Here is a 14,065-nt window from a genome sequence, read left to right as displayed (position 1 = left end):
AGTCTCTCTCTCTCTCTCTCACCGCCTCGCCTCTCTCCCTTCTTCCTCCCGGCGTTCTCTGCTCTAGCGACGGCTAAAAGATGGCAAAGCTATTGCGGGCAAGGTAAGGATGGGAGGGGTGAGTCTCATTGCGTATTTATGCAGGATGAAGGCGAAATGGACGGGCGACAAAATCGGGGAAGTTTCCCTTAGATCCGGCGTGGTTAATCCCGATCCGATTTTACCACCCACGTGCCCACCTTTTCCTCATTAATCGTGGGAACAGTTACGTCCCATCCGCTAACACCACGTCGCGCCCGACCGCAGCAGCAGCAGGCGTCGTTCTGTCTCCCTAGAAAATCGCCTCAAAAGGTGCGCCAGCCATTGTCAAGCCGATGGGGGAGACATTCCCCCCACACTATTCCTTTCAGATGAAGGAACTAGGCGCCGAGCCTATTGCGGTCCAGGGGTTCGGAGGCTGGGCCCCTAAGGGTTTCGATAGCCGCCCCAAGGCAATAGAGTCAGGGATGACCACAGGCGAGCCCACATGGGGCCGAGGCCTAAGCAAGCGAAACGCTTGGGATGCCCTAAGTCGTGTCCGAGACCGGTAGGGAGGTCTCTGAATGGGATCCCACCGTAGGGAGTCACTGAGCCACCGGGGCCCAGCGAACGGCCTCGGCACCCACTAGAGAAACCCTCTGGTACTCTTGGAGTGCGTCTCTGGACCACTAGCCGACCCCTAGCGAACGGGGCACGGGCCTCCACTCAGACTCATCCGATAACAGCTCATCGGAAATGCCACCGCTCGTGCCCATCGAGGGTAGCTTGGCATATTCCACCCCTCCTTCCGAACAAAAAGGAAGCGCGAGGGTCGTATGAAAAGCCAGGGGAACCCCTAACGGCCCTCTTGCTCTATGCAGAGGCTAGGGGGCTCCTCTTGCAATCTTGCCGAGACCCAGCGACCCAGGCTCACGTACGAGGGGGCTCGGCAAAACAACCCCTCCTTCCGAACGAAAAGGACGCGCGAGGGTTGATTCAAAAAGTCAGGGGAACTCCTGACGGCCCTCTCGCTCCGTGTAGAGGCTAGGGAGCTCTTCCTATAGATATGCTGAGACCCCGCGACCTAGGCTCGCACCCGAGGGGGCTCAGCAAACAAACCCTCATGCACGAGGGGCATACAAAAAGCCAGGGGAACTCCTGATCGCCCTCTTGCTTCGTGCGGAGGCTTAGGGGCTCTCCCTGCAATTTTGTCGAGACCAAGCGACCCAGGCTTGTACACGAGTGGGCTCGGCAAAAAACCCCTCCGTCCAAATGAAAAGGATGTGCGAGGGTCGAACTAAAAAGTTGGGGGGACCCCTGACCACCCTCTCGCTCCATGTGGAGGCTCAGGGGCTCCTCCTGCACCCAAGACAAAGATGAGTGACCCAAGCCCACACTTGAAAATTCAAGAAAACGTGACAAAGGGTAGCGAGACCGTTATAGTCTAGGGGTTCGGAGGCTGGGCCCATAAGGGTTTCGACAGCCGCCCCAGGCTACAGAGCCAGGGACAACTATGGGTGAACCCGTATGGGGCCAAGGCCTTGGCAAGCGAAATGCTTGAGGCATCCTAAGTTGTGTCCGAGACCGGTAGGGAGGTCTCCGAATGGGATCCCACCGTAGGGAGGCACCGAGCCATCGGGGCCCAGTGAACGGCCTTGGCACCCACTAGAGAAACCCTCTGGTACTCTTGGAGTGCATCTCTAGACCACTAGCCGACCCCTAGCGAACGGGGCATGGGCCTCCACTCGGACTCACCCGATAACAGCTCACCGGAAATGCCACCGGTCATGCCCATCAAGGGTAGCTTGGCATGTTCCACCCCTCCTTCTGAATGAAAAGGAAGCACGAGGGTCACACAAAAAGGTAGGAGGACTTCTGATTGCCCTCTCACTCCATAAAGCAGCACGGGCGCTCTTCCTGTGATCTTGCCAAGACCCCACGACCTGAACTCGCACTTGTGGGCTCGGCAAATACGATTACATCCCTCGGACAACATGAGAAAAAGACCCTAGAGGAATGAACTCACTCCCCCAGGGCCTCGGGGGCTACACCCAGCGGGTGCGCTCGCACGCACCCACTGAAACCTCAAAATACGAAATGCTATTTCGCCAGAAGCTACCGCAAGTCAAGCCTCATCAAAACCTTAAGAAGAGCGCTCACACTCTCCCTAAGGCTCGGGGGCTACTATCGGGTACCATAGAACAGGGTACCCCGAGCGTATAACGAAAGAAATCACTTAAACACCATAAAAAACAAAGCCAAAGGATAAGCTGTTTGTTAAACCCCGGCCTCGTCCAAACCCACCGGCTCTCCGTCTTGCTCCTGGCCTCATACGGGAGGCCTCGGCGGCCGAACAAATCTCCGCCTCGTGCGAGGCCTCACGTGGGAGCCTCGATAGGGAATCTATTCTCCGTCTCGCTCGAGGCCCCGCGCGAGGAGCCTCGGATGAGATGTCGATTCCCCATCTCGCTCGAAGTCGGCTCGGCAACGACCCGTCACTTCCGCCTCGGCCAGTCTCCCCGACAGCGCATCATGTCCCATTAATGCGCCAACCACTCTCGTAATATCAGTCGAACGACGACTCGACACTGCGGAGCGGTCGACCAGACAGGAAGTCACGTCTATGCCATACCATCCTGGACCAAGCATGGCGGGGATTACCGGCCACTGTGTCTGGTGCTGTGCCCACGATCAGCGCCTGCACTACACTGTGCCACCTAACCCCCGCCCCAGAGACAACACGGCATGGGGGGTCAAGTCCGGGACACCATAGCCTCAGAATCAGTGTATGTCACCAACTACTCCCTCTAAGCCTCGGTAATCCACTTCAGGGTCTCTGCAACTCTGGGATTCATGTCTGCCGAGCCTCCCACGATGGCTCGGCCTCAGCACCAACTGACCCTCGGCTCCTCGTAGTCAACACACGATGACCAACATGCCGACTGCCATGCCCGCTTCAAGATAGCACTGGAGCTTCCATGACGTAAGGATCGGATGTGACCGATGCGTCGCCCTAGTACTTCAAGGACGGACCACACCATCGGCCATGCCACCACAGGAATAGGCCATAGGGCTTAGACACGCCGCCTCCGTCCGCACGACATAGTGTAGCTAGCGAATGTATTACCCTCGTCCCCCCTTCAACTATAAAAGGGAGGGACCAGGGCCGTTTTGAGGGGGGACATGGGCGATTAGACCTAGACTTGCCCAAACACACTCATTCAATTCACGCACACTCCCCTGCGGCCTGAGAGCAATGCCTCAAGCAGCCCGCACCGCTCCACGCTGAGACCTGGGACTAGCTCCCTCTCTCACCCAGCTTGTAACCCCCTACTACAAGCACTTTGGTGCAAGGAATACAAGATCGATCTCTCAGACTGGACGTAGGGCACCGATTGCCCGAACCAGTATAAACCTTGTGTCTCTTTGCATCACCATCTGGGATTGGGTACACGTAGTACAAATTTACTAGTTGGTTGAGGACCCCCCGGTTCGAAACACCGACAGGATGATTGGGTCATGAAACAACATAAGCACCGACTAACTACATGGTTGAAGGACCAAAACATAGCACCTAGAGAAACCATAGACTTTATTACCATTAGTAGGTTGGTGGAGGGGCCATCGAGACAAGTGACATCTTGGAATGCTTATGACATCAATGGGTATACGTACTATACCCACGCAAAGGATAGTAAATATGTGAACCAAAACAGTGGTGTTGAAATAGAGGCTCTCGATGGATTAGGGCGAAAGATTCAATACTTTGACATCATTAAAGAGATATGGGAACTTGACTATGGAAGGGATATAACGGTGGCCCTGTTTTGATGCCGCTGGATCAAACAACACTAACTGAACGAGATCAGATTGAGAGTCCTTGACCTCGAGAATCTAGGGTACCAAGATGACCCTTGGGTGCTCGCTTCATGTGTCACACAAGTTTTCTATATGTCTGACCCACAAAGTAACTTCCCCTAAAGAAGAAGACAAAGCACGTGATTGCCTCCGAGAAACAACATATTATCGGAGTTGATGGCGTGGACGATGTTGAAGCTTACAATAACTATGATGAGATGCCGTTATTCACAGACTTTCCTAAGAAGATCAGTGTTGTGGAAAAGAACCTACCCAAAGACATATTGCCATGGGAACGAAAAGGTGTCAAGGGGAAAGTCATTACAGCGAGCTAGCTAGTTGTTGAATATGGAGTGTTTGTGTAAGTGTGTGTTTGTAAGACTTTATTTATGCACGCGTGTTGTAACAACCCAAAAATCCACACAACAAAAATCACAACTACAAATTTTTTGTTGTAACCCCACGCAATGTTGAGTGACATCTGTAGGAGCCAACCCTAGGTGTTGCATTAGAAGTAACCCAACTAGACAATTTCATGAGCATGGCATGTCATTTATTATTATGTTTATTTAAATACTGACAAATGAAACATAGCATACATTGTTAACTCAAATGGTGATTTGGATTTTCATTTGTTTTATGTAATGCCTAACAACTCCTTTAAAGAAATAAACCATAAAGTAATTATTACTCAAACCAAAGAATAAATGTTTGAAGAGAAAACTATTTCCATTTTTGTATAACAAAACTACACTTATTTTTGTTATACAAAATAGCTAAATAAATTCCTAATATATATATATAAAAGAATGTTGTGGGCCTCATATCTAAAACTCCAATGAATAAGGTACACCAATTTTGAATTCAAATTTCAAATCAATTTGAATTTAAACAAAGGAGAAGAAAAATAAAACAGAAAAAGGAAAAGAAGGGAAGAAGGCCCGCAGTTGGCTCGGCCTGCTCGGCCCACTAGCGCACAGCAGCAGGCCAGCCCAACTCATGTGGCCAGCCCAGCAAGCAGCCCAACGCATCACTCATGCCCGCGCGCCTCCTAGCTTCGCTTGCTGCCACTGCCACCGGACCCCACGCGTCAGCCGCACCTTGCCACAGTGTCGTCTTCCTCCCCATGCCGGCACCGCCTCCAATCGAGACCCAACCAAAATGATAGGCGTGGGCTCGAGATCATGCTTGTCATCTAGCCCTATCCCCTTGGCATCACACCCACGTAACCTCCACGCTAACCACCCACACCCGCAATGCCGTTCGATGCCAACGGCGCATCGCCAGCCATCCGCCCCGTCCGCCATAGATGGAGCTTGAGCACCGGGGCTATAAAGCAATGCCTAGAGCCCTAGGGATTCCTTAGCCACAGCCACCGCTTGGTGGCCCAATAGCCCACACCACACCGAGAGAAGAGGAACGAAAGAGGAGCAAGGAGAAGGAGGATCAGAGCCACCCGCGTGCTGCCGAAGTCGTCGGAGCCAAAGATGACGCTGTCGTCCTCATCACTGTCGTGGGTCGCCACTGCACTGCTTTCGTCTACATGGCCATGACCCACCACTACACCGCCATCCTTTCACCTTCGACACCGATGGTGAGTCCCTCACTGCTGAGACTCCTCCTAGCCCCTAGAGACCATAGCAGAGCACGCGCACGCCGTGCTCTCGACGCTACCATCATGGCATGGCCACCACTTGTGCACCCAGCTGCCTCACTGGACTAGGACGCAGCTGTAGCACCACCAGGATGCCTGGAGGGTAGCCGCGTAGACCGAGACCCCATTAGCCGGCCACAACGTCCTAGCCACGAGCACCGCACCTCGGCCAGAGTTCCGCCGTGCACCATCACCGCACATGGACTCCGCCGCGCCCAAAGGTCATCGTCGACACATTACCCTGTCGCCCGCTAGCCGTATGAATGGGAACGGGGTACCCGGACCCCCTAGAACAGCCCCTAGCTATCCCACCGGCGAGCACCGCCATGACCAAGCCACCGACCACCGTGGCCAACACCCTGGGAAGACCTGGCCACCATCTAGACCCCACCATCATATTCGCCGTGACCTGACGAAGCTTTTCCCCATAGTAATTGGATGCCGGCACCGCCGCAGGAGCTTGCCGATGAGCAAACCACCGGTGGGAGCACACCGGGGATGGAAGTAGAGGGCTCCCCTCACCGGCCGCATGCGCCTACACTCGGTGCACGTAGGCTAAGCCAGAGGGAAGAAGGGTGGACTCGATCCACCGAAGACCAGCCAACGGTCCATGGACCATGAACATGAGTTCACCGTGAGCCACATGGTGTGGGCTGAACGGTGGACGAAGCCCAGTGGAGGCCCATGGCTATGACGTGGCTGCGCCACAGCATGCCACGTGTTTAGGCCGGCCCGGCCCAAATCCAGCCCCGTCTAGGCCCACCAAAGCCCAGTCGAGGCCCAACCTGGTTGACCGTTGACCGATCAACGTTGACGGTTGACCTAGCCCCACATGTCAGCGACACAGGGACTTTGGACCCCCTCATCAGTGAGTGACATCATGCTAACGTCATGACAACATCACGCGGGTCCCACCTGTCAGTAACAACACAGCCGAGGTGACGTCATGCAGACGTCACGATGATGTCAGCAGCCCTGGCCCCACACGTCAGTGACCCTAACCCGTTGACCATTGACTCGCCCGTTGACTTGATGTTGACTTTGACTAGACCCACAAGTCAGTGACCCAAGAGACCCTGGCCCCACCTATCGGAACCGATGACGTTGACGACGTCATGCTGACGTCAAGATGATGTCAGTAGGACCTCACTTGTCAGCTTAGAGCTGAGCCGATGATGTCATGCTGACGTCAACATGCCACGTGGACCAGTCACAGCATGACACGTGTCAGCCCAGGATTAATTCAGCCTTTTTGCATTTTCAGAGATGATTTAAACTTTGGAAATTCATAACTAATTCATACGACCTCAGAAAAATACGAAACTAGGACCAAAATTCATCTAAAATCGAGCTTTACGCAACGAACCCATGTTTGTGTACATTTGGCTCTTTTGAATTTTCATTGCTTCTTTGTGCTATTCTATAGATGTCGCTAACGCGACTATAATGCGATCGTTGCAGACTCGGAGGAGAACCAGACGGACGAGGATCATGAGTATCGTGAGGAGAATTAAGACGACTACACTGAAGGTGCCACATCCCAGCTAATCTCATAGCACCTATTACGCATGGCTAATATAGAACTGCTAATGCTTTACTTACTGTTATAACCATACAATGATAGAACTTGCATGGTAGTATGCTTACTTGATGGCCTTTACCTTGACACAACCTTACCCCTGCATACCCTGCTATTAGGCTAGACACATGCTTACTGCTATATTTCATTGCTTACACTTCTACTACAATAATGTGTGGTGGAAACTGGTGTTATCTGGACTATGGGGAGAGTGTTGCGTGTGTGACTTGGGTGTGTGGAGGGTGAGGGTTGTGTCGACCAAGTTGGAGTATACAACGAGCCTGTGGCAAGTCTTGCCATGGGGTGCTACCTGGGCACCCCTGGAATGGATACCTGGGGTGGGTAAATGATATATGAGGTGGCCCTGGGTGTGAACCTGTGATGGGAGGAGCCCGGGATGGAGGTGCCATTGTGGCACGGTAAATGGAAACCCTGATGAAGACATTCTGGCTTGGTCATCCCTAAGGACTTACTAGTACTCAGATTCACCAAGAAGCCTTACATACCACTCGCCCTATATGGTGCGGGACGGCTGGACTACTTGGTAGGATATTGCCACTACTGCTAGGTTGATAGCAGACAGTGTAAGGAGGTACGGGGCGCAGAGGATTTCCCCCACACCCTTCTGAGACTTCATGTTGACCTTGTGGACCCGGCTCATGACTCACAGTTTCAGCCACCCTAGACTATGCTTGGGGTGTACCAAGGCTGAATGGTAGAGTGGCATTATCCTAGGCTAGCAAGCGGCCGGAATCAGCCCAATTGACGACGGTCAATGAAGAAGATAGATCTTGTGGTTAGGTAAAACCTCTGTAGAGTGTGTGGTTGATCGATCGATACATGTGCCGACTTGTCAGCTATGGACCTTTCCTAGGTTTTGCTTAAACTAGATAGTGAGATGAGTCTTTCTCTTCTTCCCCCGTGAGAGAGTGTCGGTCGTAGCTAGGGGCTACGGGTTTTGAGACAGTGCCGAGAGGGAGTTGGCCTATCGACTGAGCAATGGCATGGTGATGATGTGGAGATGGTGGTATATCAATCCTAGGATCGAAATCTGGCTCTGGACGGGAATGGGGTGGAATGTGTGTGGGAATGGTGTTGAAACTTGACCAACTATTATTATATACTTGATATGCTAAAACATAGGAAACCCCAGCCTTATAGGTTCCTTTTGAATATATCCAACTTGCATCCAATTTGTACAAAGCAATGCTCATAGGGTGGGAGTGGCCAGTACAAATCGTACTGATAAATTTTGGCACACAGGTTCTGCTGAGGAGTATAGCTCCGAGGAGTTTGACGGTTGAGGGGTTCGTTCCTACGCTCGAGTTTGGCGATCTTATCTTCAAGCTATTCTGAATGAATGCTACTTTTGATTCCGCCAATGCGGCGATGTAATAATTTATGTAATTCCACACTATTTGTACTCTGAAATTATGTTGTATGGATGTGATATTCGACTGGAATTTGGGTAATATGATCTACAACGGTCTTATTACATTTTGACTCTATGGATTTCCCTTCGTGGAAGTTAGGTCGTTTCAGCTAGTATCAGAGCCATACTTGACCATAGGACGAAACCCTTAGAAATGGACGATAGAATAGGACATGAACAACCCTTCTTTCAGTTATATACCGACCCTGCATTTACTTTTATGCAAGGCTTATCTATTATTGACCTGCTAACACCTGTTCCTTAAAACATGCAGATGGCAACAAATGTCGACTGGCCACCTCTAGGACCGCTACCTCTGGACCACGCCAAGCTCACCTTCGACCTACGTGAGCTCAGGGGTTTTGCACAGACCCTCTGCTGACTTCTTGTCACGTTAGGAGTCCCCGACGAGCTTGTCAAGGTCACCTGCACCGGGAAGCTAGCTCAGGAAGGAAGAATTGAAGGACTGGTTGTCACCTCAATTGAGTTCCCAGCTAGCACTACCTTACCTTCTGTCCTAGCTATCACTGAGTTGACTATAGAGGACACCATCGAGGAGGGACTATGAGCTATCTCACACAAGGCACTTCACAGAGTGATGAGGGACCACTACGAGCACCTAAAGGCGACAGAGTTCTGTCTACTTCCCTAGGCCCTCGACCACAGCCTTACCCCTAGTGAGCAAAGCTTCGCAGCTGGCAGAGTTATCTTTGCTGAGGAGGACAGATGCCTTCGTGTCTCAGCTATTCACTTACTAGAGCAGGACAGGTACATGACCCAGCTGGAGTAGAGGAGACATCAGGACCAGGCCCTTCTATGGGAGTACTAGGAGCGAGACACGCAGGGAGCACAGGAGCGAGCTAGTCTACTTGAGATAGTTGCCAAGCTACAGGACGAGCTCAACCATCAAGAAGAAGTCCATAGAACTGAGGTCGTAGACTTATAGGACAAAGCCACCGACCTTGGCAACAGGAACTGCTACCTCAACAGCAAGGTCTTGGAGTTGCAGAGATAGTTGGACAATAAGAAGACCGAGTTCAACCGCAGAGGAGACAGAGAGAGATCCAAGGGGATTGATATGTTGAAAATCCAATCTCGAAACAAGACCATGACTCAAGAGCTGGAGGAGTTCAGGAAGAAGGTCGTTCGCAACTAGGGTCACCTGATCAAGGCACTCAGGCAGACCGAGTACCTACAGGACAAGTGTGAGAGGACATGGCAGGCTTGGCAGAAGTCTGACAGGAAGCGCCTCAGGGAGATGAAGGGAATGTGGGATCAGCTACCCAAGGAGATTCGCAGCAAGACGAAGCCTAGGATAGAGGAGTTCGAGTTAGCCCCAACTCACCTCAACCTAGACGCCTGCCCTACCCTACCTAGAGCCAAGCCTACTGAGGAGCTCGCCGAGGCCTTGAAGTATGTGTCCTGACTTCACAAGTCTGACGAGAAGATCAAGATTGAGAACAGTCGTATCCTAGCTGCGGTGTACGAGTTAGAGTAGAATGACCCTACGTGGTCATGAGTCATGTCAGTAGCTTCCATAAGTTGTACCCCATGATGTACCCCTTATGAGATGTAATATGAGACACTATGCGTAGTATGATTCTCGCAAGTCTTCAGGTGTAGCTACTAGAGATGATGCTATGTAATAAAACCCATGTAATGAATGTTTTGGATCTTATTGCTTCTTTGTAATGAGTGTTGGATAGTATAAATATTTTTCTTTAAATCATCAAAATCATGTAATCATGCTAAATTATAAGCACTTATGGCACAAGCACTAAAATTCCTATGATCTGTATTGCAGATGCCGAACCGCCGATCTAATCGTCTAATAAACCATGGACGTGCGCCCACCCCTGAACCAGTCGAACCAAATGGGGGGCGTGGTGGCAACAACCGTGGCCGTGGCCGTGGACATGGAGGGGTACCCTTCAACCTGGAGAATACCCCACCGCCTAAGGAGAACCTTCCTCCACCACCACCACCAAACCTGGCAGAAGTGATGGCACAACAGACTCAACTTCTTGCAGCTCTGGTTAATAGAGCAAACCATCGCTAGGGAGGTCAGCAGAATAACTTCCAAAGGAAGCTAGAAGGATTCCTGAAGCTAAGGCCACCTACCTATGATGGCACTGACCCTGACCCGCTCGTAGCCGATGACTGGCTCAAGGAGATGGAGAAGAAGCTTGACCTCACTACTTTCACTGACGATGAGTGTGTTGGAGCTGCCACACACCAGCTCATAGGTGCAGCATGCACCTAGTGGGACAGTTTCAGTGATTCCCATGAGGACCCTGCCAACATCTCATGGGATGAGTTCACCAAAGCATTCACTGAGTACCACATTCCCAAGGGTATCATGGAGGCCAAAGCTGAGGAGTTCCGCAACATCAAGATGGGGAAGGACAGGGTGACTGAGTACACTACTCGTTTTACCAATCTTCTCCGCTATGCACCTTCCTATGTTGTGAACTTGTTGATGCAAAAGTGGATCTGCAAACACAAAGGGCTAATACCCGAATCGATATCCAAAGCGTGCCAGTCGATTTGACCTGCTAATCGACAAGGATGAAGATACGAACACTTTGGTCCTGACAACAGCGATACGCCCGGAAGTCACGGCCAAGAGGTGTTCACGCGGAACTCGAGAATCGCCGAAGGTCGTACTGAAACGATGCAGCTCGCCGAATCAATGAGAACTCGTAAAAAGAAAGAAAATATGCAAATTGACGAAGTCGCCGAAAAGTAAGTAGATGCAAATAGGAAGTAAAAGTTGGTTTTGATATTGATTGATATATCTTTTTACATTGCCCCTTACTCCATATTTATACCCTGATCTAAAGAGACACAACCGAACACAACTAGGACACCAATCCCATATCATAAGGAAACACGTGACTCTTACACGAATCATACTCTAACTAATATAGAAAAGGAAATCAACTCCTATCTATTTCCCTGTCCGCCTCAATTACGATGGAAATCTCACCATCCTCCTTCCCATCGGCATACTCCCTGTTTCATCGGCAGTAGTCTTCAAGCCTCCCTTCATCGGCATACTCCATGTTCCATCGGCAGTAGTCTTCAAGCCTCCCTTCATCGGCATCGACAAAAACACCTCCAACCTTATCGGCAACGCCCGAGTCCAAGTCAACCTTTCCATCGACCACCACCAGCTATCGGCAACCATCTATACAAGCTGGCTTTCATCGGCTATCAAAGTATTCAATAACTTTCCCCTTACCGATTAGTCCACTCCGATTATTTTGACACGTGCAAAAAACGGTGTCAACACATGCCCCCCAATTTCGGAGTATAAAACCATTAATGCTCCGAAATTTACTTCAGATAACGCTTGCCTTCGCCCGATTACCGTAACTCACTCTCCAAGCCAAAACTTGATCTGTTATCAAATCCAATTAAATCCAATCTTGATTCACACACTTCAGTAAATATCGCACAATCTCCAACCACTCCTGCCTTGATTATGGTTAAGATACCGAAACAACAACCCATCGGTAAGATTATAACGCTGCCATTTTCAGAATTAAAATATCCTGTATCGATATCCCTTCCAAGTCATGATTACTTGCCATCAACTCATCTATACAATCCCCTGATTATCGTGCGAACAGTTACCATATCCTTCTGAACCGTCTCGACCTATATGCGCGCGACATAGAGATAAGTCCAAAATACCCTTACTCCGGGCGGCTTATAAATAGATTTCTCCGGAACCCTCATTTTCTACCTTCAGCCTTCAATCCTCGGCATTTTCTCTCTCCGGCGGCGACTCCGACGAACAACCACGCGACCTCAACCAAGAAGAACCCTTCTCCGGCGCTAACTTCAAGTTTCCTCAAGACCATGGCCATCAACTTCGACGTTCCCGCGGTTCGCTCCACTTCCATTACCCTTTACTTTGATCTTTTCGCAAATTCATTCAGTTGGTGATTTTTCCTTTCTTTTATTCTCTGGATTCTATAACCTTAGGAACTGCGCAACAAATTAATTATCCCAACCGATCAGCCGCACGTCCAATGCCTCGGACCAATGGGCAACCCAGATCCAACCGATCTGATCAATGCAGAGGTTAACAGAATCCCCTTTAGAGCCCAAAATTTCTCTCTGAATTTGTGGAAAGACACATTCCGATCTTGGCCCAAAACCACCAAGGGGTGGAAAGATTGGTACTTGAGAATTAATAGATCGATGCAAGTATACTGGGCAGAACGAAGATTAGACCAATGCATTAGGCTATCTATTGCCGATATGCAGAAAAATGAATCAATGATAATTGCAGCTGCTTATTTCTGGTCAGATACGACCAATACTTTTATGTTTGGACATGGCCCAGCCACTCCTACCCTTGCCGATATCCATATGCTTACTGGCTTGGACATCTCAACTGCCGATGAAGGCTCCATCTATGGTAGAAAGTCTGAATACAGGGTAAATACCCGCAACATCGGCGGTTGGACAGGATACATTCAAGAATACCAGAAGACCGGGACAGTTAACCAGAGGGAACATGCCACATTCCTGAATATGTGGTTGGAAAAATTCATCTTCTGTGGTCGATCAGTAGGACCAACCAACGCCTTCCTCCCTGCAGCTGAACTTTTGGCTAATGGCGTAAGGTTTCCTCTTGGCCGATACCTTCTGAGCTCCACTTATCATCTTCTTCATCAAGTGTCTCAGAAACTTTTGCTCGGCGAACCCATCGGCAACCTGGGAGGCCCGTGGTGGTTTATCAACATGTGGCTGAATGCCCATATGCACAAACGTTTGCAATGGGACTTTTTTGCTCAACAATTCCCACGAGAAATTGCTGAAGACTATGTGCTTGGGGATGATGAATCGGCAACACGCTCACCCCTCAATTTTGGTGAAGCCATAATTGTCCTTCCTGGAATAGAAGCCAACGAAGACCAAATCGGCAGATTCTTTCAAAGCTTCTACAATGGTCTTTCTCGTGATCATAGGGCCTGGGTGCCTTATATTGACGAAGAAAACAGATTCCCCCTTCTTTTCAACTTTGCCGATGACACTCTGAATCAAGATAATGAGCTCATGATGGCTATCATCACTCCCAGGGCAATTCCAGTAAACACATTCGGCAGCGGGAAAAACACCAACATTACGTATGAATTTTACAACCCATCGGCAGTATCCCGCCAATTGGCTTTTGGGCAATTGCCGATCAAACTCTGCTTTGCCGATGTGATCAAACCCAGGGAAATAATCACCTGCGGAACAGATTGGAACAAGGTAGTACAACTCTCCCCTGATGCCGATACTACAGATGTTGATATATCCACCTGGACACCAATATCTTTCATCACCGAGTCATATAAGCAATGGTGGCAAGAGTGGAAAGAACAACTGTTCGCAACTTCTGCTCACACATATCGGCACATGATCGACCCTGAATACGCCATCCCTGACGATGCGGTAAGTTTCCTTTAACTCCCTTCTGCTTTTCCCTTCATATATCAGTAACCAATTCTCTTGTAACAGGTTA

The sequence above is a fragment of the Miscanthus floridulus genome, chromosome 2 (genome assembly GCF_019320115.1).
Source record: "Miscanthus floridulus cultivar M001 chromosome 2, ASM1932011v1, whole genome shotgun sequence".
Classification (NCBI taxonomy): Eukaryota; Viridiplantae; Streptophyta; class Magnoliopsida; order Poales; family Poaceae; genus Miscanthus; species Miscanthus floridulus.
The sequence above is the reverse complement of the archived record's forward strand: the minus strand, read 5'-3'. Positions refer to the sequence as shown.